The following is a 10,536-nucleotide window of genomic DNA, read 5'->3' on the forward strand; positions in this document are numbered from 1 at the left end:
ATCAAGGCAATGCAACTCACTTCTAATATTCATCTTTTCAAACCACACTGCAAAAACTCAAAATCTTAACAAGAATATTTGTCTTATTTCTAATTAAAATGTCTCATTTTTAGTCAAAAAATTTCATTACACTTAAAACAAGACTCATCACTGGAAAAAAACATCAATTTTTACCTGTTTCAAGTAGATTTTCACTTGAAATAAGTAGAAAAATCTGCCATTCCTGGTAAGATTTTGAGTTTTTGCAGTGAGCGAGACTGCATTTGAAAAAGTTCCAGTTTTCTTGACCACACAGATCAGCTACATAAACTTCTGTGATGAGTATCTGCTGGACGTGTTGATTGATACTCTAGTTCAGTTCTGTGACTCGTAACCTTGCCGTACCTTAACTTCCACTGTAGTGGAAACTCCTCCACGGGAGGAACTTATTTTTGAACTTTCCTTTGAATGGTGGCAAAGTTCTAGTGACCTGTTTACCGTGTTCCCTGACCCTCCGGGTGACATCCCCGCGTTTATAATAGCTTCCTAACTCATCTGTTGTCTTTGAACAAACAGCGAGAGGTGGTGTGGGGCCGCGGCTTCCGTCCATTCTCTGATAAATCAAATACGGCTCCATTGGTGCAGATGTCGCCTCAATGGGACGGACGGCTGCAGCGATGCCGGGGAAGAGCCCGCTGGGGCGGCGCTGCACCTCGTAAATCACCTCATAATGGATCATTTAGGAAGTCAATAAATGGACAAGAGGAGCGTCTGCACAATAGGCCCTGTGCTTCACTTATCACCTTAGCGTGTGTCTTCCCCGGCCCCGCGGGGTCAGAGGCCGGCGCTGCTGCGGGGACGGACGGGCAGTACTGGAGATGAGGGGGATGAGGGGGGACGGCATGAAATAAAAACGGTCCAAATCATCCCCCCTGAAATAAAAACAGTCCAAATCATCCCCCCTGTAAAACTGCCATCCCTCCTTTCCATCCCTTATGTCATTTCATCAATGAATGTGGTTTTACTGCTATTTCAACATTTAGAGTCATCACCAGAAAAATAACACCAGAAAAATTAAAAAAAAATTGACAATTTTCACCTGTTTCAAGTAAATTTTCACTTGAAATAAATAGAAAAATCTGCCATCTTCTTATCTTATCTTCTTATTAGCAAAAAAATCTTGTTCCACTGGCAGATTTTTCTACTTATTTCAAGTGAAAATTGACTTGCCGCCCCTAGTAGCTCCTGGAGCTTTTTCAGAAATGTTTGACCTTTTTTTTCTTTTTTTCCCTTTTTTCTTCTTTTTATTTTTTTTTCTTTTTTCTCTTTTTCTTTTTTTTCTTCTTTTTTCTTCCTTTTTCCTTTCCTTTTTAATCTTGACATTTCAACTTTTATTTGACAATTTCACCGGTTTCAAGTAAATTCTCACTTGAAATAAGTAGAAAAATCTGCCAGTGGGACAAGATTTATCTTCTCATTAGCAAAAAAATCTTGTTCCACTGGCAGATTTTTCTACTTATTTCAGGTGAAAATCTACTTGAAACAGGTGAAAATTGTTGTTTTTTCCAGTGATGATTCTTGTTTTAAGTGTAATGAATTTTTTTGACTAAAAATGAGACATTTTAACTAGAAATGAGACAAAAATCCTGGTAAGATTTTGAGTTTTTGCAGTGTAGTTTGAAAAGATCAATATTAGAAGTGAGTTGCATTGCCTTGATGTGTTTAATAAGTTATTTCATTTGATTTCCACATATTTCTTAGGGATTTCTTTTTTATTTTTAGACATTCATCTGCAAATATTCTCCTAAATCAGGAATAGTTACACTGCAAAAACTCAAAATCTTACCAGGAATATTTGTCTTATTCATTACCAGAAAAATTCATTACCAGAAAAATAACTTATTTGACAATTTTAACCTGTTTCAAGTAAATTATCGCTTGAAATAAGTAGAAAATCTGGCCAGTGGGACAAGATTTATCTTCTTATTAGCAAAAAAATCTTGTTCCACTTGCAGATTTTTCTACTTATTTCAAGTGAAAATCTACTTGAAAGTGATGAGTCTTGTTTTAAGTGTAATGACATTTTCTTTTTACTAAAATGAGACATTTTAACTAGAAATAAGACAAATATTCTTGTTAAGATTGTGAGTTTTTGCAGTGATCCATGTTACTTATCCTGTGAAGGACAGAGTCATATTGATAAGTTCAGAAAAGTGTTTTTTATTGTAGTGTTTTGATGTATTTGATGTAAGCCCAGTGGATATTTAAAGCTTACAGAAGGCTGCATTTAACTGCTGCTATGTCATTCCTGCAGTATTTCTGCAGGTGTTTTGGTCACTGCTATTATTTGTAATATATTATATTATTTGTAATCAGCACAAATTATCTGTCCCCGTATGATAAAATCCACCATCCCCCCTGATTTATTTTACAACTCGAGTACTGTGTGTGTGTGTGTGTGTGTGTGTGTGTGTGTGTGTGTGTGTGTGTGTGTGTGTGTGTGTGTGTGTGTGTGTGTGTGTGTGTGTGTGTGTGTGTGTGTGTGTGTGTGTGTGTGTGTGTGTGTGTGTGTGTGTGTGTGTGTGTGTGTGTGTGTGTGTGTGTGTGTGTGTGTGTGTGTGTGACGTCTCGCTGGGTTTGATTATTTAGAAAACCTAAATGAGAGAAAAAGAATGGCTTTAAGCAAATAATCCTCTCAGTTTCACCCGCGTCTCACCTGACAGTTAAGCTGTCTGGACTTTTTAAATACGTGGATTTTTACACAAATATGTGAAGGCCCGGGTTGTGTCAGCGACGTGTTACGATGTTCCACATAAAACGTCTGTCAGCGAGCTCGTGCACGGCGTAAACCGAAGCAGGAGAGGCCGGCGGGGCGGGGGGGGATATGTGAAACACGTGTTCACCAGTCAAGGGTCAGGATTCTCCTCCGTTCTTCAGGGGGAGCTCAGGTCGGTTTACCTGGGCTGATTTTAGTAACTCCAGCGATTCTGCAGAGGAGATTACACTGACGTGAAGGAAGTGGACGCTAGGGATGGGTGATATTTACCGTTCACGATAAACCGTCCAAAACATTCACCACGGTAAGAAAGAAAGAAAGAGAGAAAGAAATGAGCCTGAAAGAAAGAAAGAAAGAAAGAAAGAAAGAAAGAAAGAAAGAAAGAAAGAAATGAGCAAGAAAGAAAGAAAGAAAGAAATGAGCTTGAAAGAAAGAAAGAAAGAAAGAAAGAAAGAAAGAAAGAAAGAAATGAGCAAGAAAGAAAGAAAGAAAGAAAGAAAGAAAGAAAGAAAGAAAGAAAGAAAGAAAGAAAGAAAGAAAGAAAGAAAGAAAGAAAGAAAGAAAGAAAGAAAGAAAGAAAGAAAGAAAGAAAGAAAGAAAGAAAGAAAGAAAGAAAGAAAGAAAGAAAGAAAGAAAGAAAGAAAGAAAGAAAGAAAGAAAGAAAGAAAGAAAGAAAGAAAGAAAGAAAGAAAGAAAGAAAGAAAGAAAGAAAGAAAGAAAGAAAGAAAGAAAGAAAGAAAGAAAGAAAGAAAGAAAGAAATGAGCCTGAAAGAAAGAAAGAAAGAAAGAGAAAGAAAGAAAGAAAGAAAGAAAGAAAGAAAGAAAGAAAGAAAGAAAGAAAGAAAGAAGGAAAGAAGGAAAGAAAGAAATGAGCCTGAAAGAAAGAAAGAGTGTAACTCATTTAATTGTTTTTTATTAATTAAATGTAATTGGTGTAGTTTAGTAGCATTTAGTATCTTTTAGAGCAGTGATTTGGCTCCAAAGACTGAATGTGGTGATAGATTTATAGTTACAAAGATGGAGTTGAATTGGTATTTTTTTATCGTCATTTTTATCGTTATGGGGATAAATGCCAGAAATTATCGTGATACATTTTTTAGTCCATATCGCCCATCCCTAATGGACGCATCAACACCTTCATGAATCTGTCACAAAAGAGGTAAAATCAGTGTCAAGTGACATTTCAGGTTCATCCTCCACTCTCTACCTCTTTATCCTTCAGTGGAAATCACTGGCATGCTGGTTTTTTCTGGAGCTGCCGAGTCTGCCATGTGGGCAAATACACCGTTGTGCAACATATGGGAAAGTGCCTTTTTCCTCTGTGAGAAATGAATCATGCATCAACATATTGTACCGTTGAAAGCTTCTTGCACCTTTTTAAGTGCATGTCCACTAAACTGCTAATATGGAGGGCGTGCATCTTATTTACAGAGTTGTCAAAAGTATTCACATCCATTACTCAGGTAGAAGTATAGATACTAGAGTTTAAAAATACTCCTGTAGAAGTTGAAGTATCAACTCAAGTTTTTTACTCAAGTAAAAGTATAAAAGTACTGGTTTCAAAACTACTTAAAGTATAAAAGTAAAAGTAATGTAAGGACAAAAGCCATTGAAAATGAATGTATCTTAGTATAATGCAAATATATTAAAGAAGCATATATGTGTACTATTGAGCATTAACATGTGTTTCAGAGAGCAGCAGATATGATGACTAGTTGCCTATAAGTATTGTAATGGTGCAAAAAGTCAAACGTTCATGTTCATGTTATCATTTATCCTAACCTTTATTGGAATGTACATCCAAGTTTAGTTGCAGGAATCTGAGGGAACGGATGTAAGAACAAAACTGGACAAGAACATCTGAAACAACCACAACCAAATTCACTCTATCCGGATGGAGCAATTTAACTGGATAGTTTTTATTAAAGGCCGAAATGAAATAGAGTAACGAGGCTGTTTTTAAAATGTAAGGAGTAAAAAGTACAGATAATTGCGTGAAAATGTAAGGAGTAAAAGTAAAAAGTCGTCTGAAAAATAATTACTCCAGTGAAGTATAGATAACCAAAATTTCTACTTAAGAAGGAAGGAAGGAAGGAAGGAAGAAAACAAGTAAAGAAGGAAGGAAGGAAGAAAACAAGTAAAGAAGGAAGGAAGGAGGGAAGGAAGGAAGGAAGGGAGAAAACAAGTAAAGAAGGAAGGAAGGAAGGAAGGAAGGAAGGAAGGGAGGAAGGGAGAAAACAAGTAAAGAAGGAAGGAAGGAAGGGAGGAAGGAAAGGAGGAAGGAAGGAAGGAAGGAAGGAAGGAAGGAAGGAAGGAAGGAAGGAAGGAAGGAAGGAAGGAAGGAAGGAAGGAAGGAAGGAAGGAAGGAAGGGAGAAAACAAGGAAGGAAGGAAGGAAGGAAGGAAGGAAGGGAGGAAGGAAGGAAGGGAGAAAACAAGTAAGGAAGGAAGGAAGGAAGGAAGGAAGGGAGGAAGGAAGGGAGGAAGGAAGGAAGGGAGGAAGGAAAGGAGGAAGGAAGGAAGGAAGGAAGGAAGGGAGAAAACAAGTAAGGAAGGAAGTAAGGAAGGAAGGAAGGAAGGAAGGAAGGAAGGAAGGAAGGGAGGAAGGAAGGAAGGAAGGAAGGGAGAAAGGAAGGAAGGAAGGAAGGAAGGAAGGAAGGAAGGAAGGAAGGGAGAAAGGAAGGAAGGAAGGGAGAAAGGAAGGAAGGAAGGAAGGAAGGAAGGAAGGAAGGAAGGAAGGAAGGAAGGAAGGAAGGAAGGAAGGAAGGAAGGAAGGAAGGAAGGGAGAAAGGAAGGAAGGAAGGAAGGAAGGAAGGAAGGAAGGAAGGAAGGAAGGAAGGAAGGAAGGAAGGAAGGAAGGAAGGAAGGAAGGAAGGAAGGAAGGAAGGAAGGAAGGAAGGAAGGAAGGAAGGAAGGAAGGAGTAAAAAGTACAGATAATTGCGTGAAAATGTAAGGAGTAAAAGTAAAAAGTCGTCTGAAAAATAATTACTCCAGTGAAGTATAGATAACCAAAATTTCTACTTAAGTAAGGTAACGAAGTATTTGTACTTTGTTACTTGACACCTCTGCTTATTTCCAAAGGAGGGACAGTACTGATTATAATAAATTGATATCAATGTGCAGTTCATTTTAATTTCTCCAGCAGGCGCAATTCCCCCAGATTTCCTCTGCTCCGGGGCTGGAAATGAGGCCTCAGTATCGGCCCTGCCCCGACCAACTCCTACTAAAGCTCTGACAGCCATTTATTAAGAGCATGTCTAAGCATGTGGTGGATGACAAACAGTTTCCTCTCCGTATATGGTTTAAAAGAAGGTATAGATGAAAGTTGCAGGGTGTATGAGCTCAGTTACTGTAGGTCCATTTAAGATCCGTCTCCAGGGAGTCGTATTCTCTGCTCTGTTAAAACACCAACTATGTAATGGACTAAAATGTTAAAAGATAGTCTTGTTGTTGTTTTTTTGTATAGTTGTATTCATACATAACAGATTTTGAAATTGTGTGCAACATTAAGATGATGTACTGAGGATTAGATCGGTCTTGACAAGTAAAAACAGTAAAATGACTCTTGTTAAGACAACAATAATCCAACAATAACAAAGACGGGGCATGCTTTTCAGTGTTTAAAGCTATATCAATAGTTACTTTGGGATGAATACGTTTCATTGACAAACTTTTATTGGATTATCTCAGTGTTTCTTTATTGCTCATTTTGCACAAATTAAATATTGAAGTACTTCTGTTTTAGCTCTAAACTTAAAATAGATCTGCAGCTGTGTTTGGATTAAAGGCTTAGCAACATTTACATGTAATTCACAGGCAGAAATATGTAAATTATCTACATGAGGTTATCGTGGGAGTTTCATGCATACTGTACGATTACTTTTACTGCCTCTTATTTACTTTACAATATTTCCCAGAGGCAACGCTGCGGGATGAGATCAAAGTTAAAGGATTTTACTTTATTCAGTCTCAGTTGAAGTGTCCTTTATCCTTTATATTGCGAAACCTGTAATTATTGTTGTTAGAACTATATTATTAACACCCACCACGAGGACCAAACCCGACATCGTCTCTTGAGTGTCGTGCAACGCAACGGCTTCTTTACAGGAATTAACAAGAAATCCATCAGGCAGCTGATCCAGAACAGAGTCCTTACAAACACCAGGAAACTGGACCACATTACACCAGGAAACTGGACCATGTTACACCAGGAAACTGGACCATATTACACTAGGAAACTGGACCATGTTACACCAGGAAACTGGACCATATTACACCAGGAAACTGGACCATATTACACCAGGAAACTGGACCATATTACACCAGGAAACTGGACCACATTAAACCAGGAAACTGGACCATATTACACCAGGAAACTGGACCATATTACACCAGGAAACTGGACCATATTACACCAGGAAACTGGACCACATTACACCAGGAAACTGGACCGTATTACACCAGGAAACTGGACCATATTATACACCAGGAAACTGGACCACATTACACCAGGAAACTGGACCACATTACACCAGGAAACTGGACCATATTACACCAGGAAACTGGACCACATTACACCAGGAAACTGGACCACATTACACCAGGAAACTGGACCATATTACACCAGGAAACTGGACCACATTACACCAGGAAACTGGACCACATTACACCAGGAAACTGGACCGTATTACACCAGGAAACTGGACCGTATTACACCAGGAAACTGGACCGTATTACACCAGGAAACTGGACCACATTACACCAGGAAACTGGACCACATTACACCAGGAAACTGGACCACATTACACCAGGAAACTGGACCATATTACACCAGGAAACTGGACCATATTACACCAGGAAACTGGACCATATTACACCAGGAAACTGGACCATATTACACCAGGAAACTGGACCATATTACACCAGGAAACTGGACCATATTACACCAGGAAACTGGACTTAAACCAGGAAACTGGACCATATTACACCAGGAAACTGGACCACATTACACCAGGAAACTGGACCATATTACACCAGGAAACTGGACCATATTACACCAGGAAACTGGACCACATTACACCAGGAAACTGGACCACATTACACCAGGAAACTGGACCATATTACACCAGGAAACTGGACCATATTACACCAGGAAACTGGACCGTATTACACCAGGAAACTGGACCGTATTACACCAGGAAACTGGACCATATTACACCAGGAAACTGGACCACATTACACCAGGAAACTGGACCACATTACACCAGGAAACTGGACCATATTACACCAGGAAACTGGACCATATTACACCAGGAAACTGGACCATATTACACCAGGAAACTGGACCATATTACACCAGGAAACTGGACCATATTACACCAGGAAACTGGACCATATTACACCAGGAAACTGGACTTAAACCAGGAAACTGGACCACATTACACCAGGAAACTGGACCACATTACACCAGGAAACTGGACCGTATTACACCAGGAAACTGGACCATATTACACCAGGAAACTGGACTACATTACACCAGGAAACTGGACCATATTACACCAGGAAACTGGACCACATTACACCAGGAAACTGGACCACATTACACCAGGAAACTGGACAACATTACACCAGGAAACTGGACCACATTACACCAGGAAACTGGACCATATTACACCAGGAAACTGGACCATATTACACCAGGAAACTGGACCATATTACACCAGGAAACTGGACCTTATTACACCAGGAAACTGGACCATATTACACCAGGAAACTGGACCATATTACACCAGGAAACTGGACCACGTTACACCAGGAAACTGGACCAGGAAACTGGACCATATTACACCAGGAAACTGGACCACATTACACCAGGAAACTGGACCACATTACACCAGGAAACTGGACCATATTACACCAGGAAACTGGACCACATTACACCAGGAAACTGGACCATATTACACCAGGAAACAGGACCATATTACACCAGGAAACTGGACCACATTACACCAGGAAACTGGACCACATTACACCAGGAAACTGGACCAAGTTACACCAGGAAACTGGACCACATTACACCAGGAAACTGGACCATATTACACCAGGAAACTGGACCATATTACACCAGGAAACTGGACCACATTACACCAGGAAACTGGACCATTTTACACCAGGAAACTGGACCACATTACACCAGGAAACTGGACCATATTACACCAGGAAACTGGACCATATTACACCAGGAAACTGGACCATATTACACCAGGAAACTGGACCATATTACACCAGGAAACTGGACCATAATACACCAGGAAACTGGACCATAATACACCAGGAAACTGGACCACATTACACCAGGAAACTGGACCATATTACACCAGGAAACTGGACCATATTACACCAGGAAACTGGACCATATTACACCAGGAAACTGGACCATAATACACCAGGAAACTGGACCATAATACACCAGGAAACTGGACCACATTACACCAGGAAACTGGACCATATTACACCAGGAAACTGGACCATATTACACCAGGAAACTGGACCATATTACACCAGGAAACTGGACCATATTACACCAGGAAACTGGACCATAATACACCAGGAAACTGGACCATATTACACCAGGAAACTGGACCACATTACACCAGGAAACTGGACCATATTACACCAGGAAACTGGACTAAATTACACCAGGAAACTGGACCACATTACACCAGGAAACTGGACCAGGAAACTGGACCATATTACACCAGGAAACTGGACCATATTACACCAGGAAACTGGACCATGTTACACCAGGAAACTGGACCATATTACACCAGGAAACTGGACCATATTACACCAGGAAACTGGACCATATTACACCAGGAAACTGGACCATATTACACCAGGAAACTGGACCATATTACACCAGGAAACTGGACCATATTACACCAGGAAACTGGACCACATTACAACAGGAAACTGGACCACATTACACCAGGAAACTGGACCATATTACACCAGGAAACTGGACCATATTACACCAGGAAACTGGACCATATTACACCAGGAAACTGGACCATATTACACCAGGAAACTGGACCACATTACACCAGGAAACTGGACCACATTACACCAGGAAACTGGACCATATTACACCAGGAAACTGGACCTTATTACACCAGGAAACTGGACCATATTACACCAGGAAACTGGACCATATTACACCAGGAAACTGGACCACATTACACCAGGAAACTGGACCATATTACACCAGGAAACTGGACCAGGAAACTGGACCACATTACACCAGGAAACTGGACCACATTACACCAGGAAACTGGACCACATTACACCAGGAAACTGGACCACATTACACCAGGAAACTGGACCACATTACACCAGGAAACTGGACCATATTACACCAGGAAACTGGACCGTATTACACCAGGAAACTGGACCGTATTACACCAGGAAACTGGACCAGGAAACTGGACCATATTACACCAGGAAACTGGACCATATTACACCAGGAAACTGGACCATATTACACCAGGAAACTGGACCGTATTACACCAGGAAACTGGACCAGGAAACTGGACCATATTACACCAGGAAACTGGACCATATTACACCAGGAAACTGGACCATATTACACCAGGAAACTGGACCATATTACACCAGGAAACAGGACCATATTACACCAGGAAACTGGACCACATTACACCAGGAAACTGGACCACATTACACCAGGAAACTGGACCACATTACACCAGGAAACTGGACCATAT

This window comes from Cololabis saira, chromosome 9 (assembly GCF_033807715.1).
Source record: "Cololabis saira isolate AMF1-May2022 chromosome 9, fColSai1.1, whole genome shotgun sequence".
Taxonomy (NCBI): domain Eukaryota; kingdom Metazoa; phylum Chordata; class Actinopteri; order Beloniformes; family Belonidae; genus Cololabis; species Cololabis saira.